Source organism: Phalaenopsis equestris, unplaced genomic scaffold (assembly GCF_001263595.1).
Source record: "Phalaenopsis equestris unplaced genomic scaffold, ASM126359v1 Scaffold000002, whole genome shotgun sequence".
In the NCBI taxonomy this organism is placed as follows: domain Eukaryota; kingdom Viridiplantae; phylum Streptophyta; class Magnoliopsida; order Asparagales; family Orchidaceae; genus Phalaenopsis; species Phalaenopsis equestris.
In genome coordinates, this window is record NW_018164444.1 from 53,932,170 (window position 1) to 53,933,996 (window position 1,827).

The following is a 1,827-nucleotide window of genomic DNA, read 5'->3' on the forward strand; positions in this document are numbered from 1 at the left end:
AATAATGTTAAAAATACAACATCATAATTTCATGCGTGAATCAGATGAGATGGTGGCTCGATGGTCGGTAATTTCCTCTCACAATGAAAGATCCTATGCTCGAAGCCTATCGAGCCATCAACCATATTTTATATATTCTTAAAACAACATAAAAAATATTCTGCAAAGTCTCATCAATTATGCAGTGGATTAGGCCCTTGAGGCACAGTTCTCCCTGATGCTCCATACATTGACCCTTCTTCATCAAAAGCTCTAGATGCTGACATACTGAAAATATTTTCAGAAGAAGAAGAAGAAGAAGAAGAAGAATCTACACCTCTCCAACTGCTATGTTCTTCAGCAATTTTTCTGTTGTAGCTGAAATCAGAAAAAAAAGAAGAAATAAGAAGGATCAGAATGAAATAGAAAATATGAGAAAATGTGAAGAACTTTGGCTCCATATTGTTTGGAGAGAGAGATCATAGCAAGAGGAGGAGATTGATTGATGGAGGTGTATTAATAAGAGGAGTCATGGCATGGAGAAATTCTGAAATCCGTCTTCCGAACGTGTGGACGGAGGAGTGGATCACACCATGTTGTGTGTCTGGCAACATGGTGTGATCCACGTCGTGGTCCACACTTTTGATTTACTGAATGTAATATTTTCTCTATGGCATGGGGTCAGTTGTAGATGCACTTGAAAAGAAAGTAGAAGAAGGTTGAATCTTATTTTGATGTAATTATAGTTATTAATTTTCTTAAGGAATGTTGTTTTGAAGGATTTTGAGTGAGGGATCGAATGTGCAACATGTTTGTTAAAAATAAAGTGGAAATCTCAAGAGTTACGTTAGATTTGAGCGCTCTTCTTTTTCTTAGAAAAATACTTACAGATCATTTTATCTTATAAAAGAGTCAACAAATAAATAAAGTTGACTTTGTTTTAGAATAGCAAAACATAATTAAAATTGTGATTTAGAAAGTAATTCTTAAAACAAAAAAAACCAAAAATCACCTTCAATGAAATCAAATTTGTAATTTATGGAGTTGGTTCTGATTTTAACTACTGCTCTTATGAGCAGTAATTTGTTGTCAAACTACTGTGAAAAGATTATTATTTTTTATGTGCTAGTAAATTAGTGGTCATAGAGTGGTGCATTAAGATCTTTGTTTGTACGAAGATCCGACACACACACACAGTTAAAAAAAATGATAGAGCTAACCACATGAATTTTTAGGTGGAAATCTAAAAGAAAAGAAATTACCAGATTTAAACCAGTTTAAATAATTTCGCCGTGTCAATGTTATTTTCTAGTCTTTTACCGGCCCTTGAATAGTAGAAAGCAATATTACACAAGTGGTCTGATACTTTCGCTGATAATTAGCTTAAAACATTGGAGAAGAGGCGTCAACCTGGTTGCTGTGAAGGAAAGGCGACTATAGGGGTTGTGTGTGAGAAAATCTGTTGTTAGTGTCTTAGATGGAGGTGGCCAGACAACGGTGACTAGAAAGCGGTGTCGGTCTTCTAACAGTGGAGGTGGCTTGAAGGTGCTGACCGGCTAGTGATGGTTCGGTAGTAGCCGAGCACTGGTACCCCGACAATGGTGACACCCTTTAATATTTTTGCGACACTTACGATTGCAATCACAAAAAATACTACTTACCTTCCGTACTTTATAAATACGTCTCTAACTGAGAAAAAATTTTATCATTTTATTTTGAGTTTCTATCTTTTCATTTCGTGAAGCATCATCTCCCAAAATTGTTTCTACATACCAACAATTTTTCACCATTTTAGATTGTAGATTGGCAATGGCTCCTCAGTGAACATGATTTTTAAAAGAGCTTCGC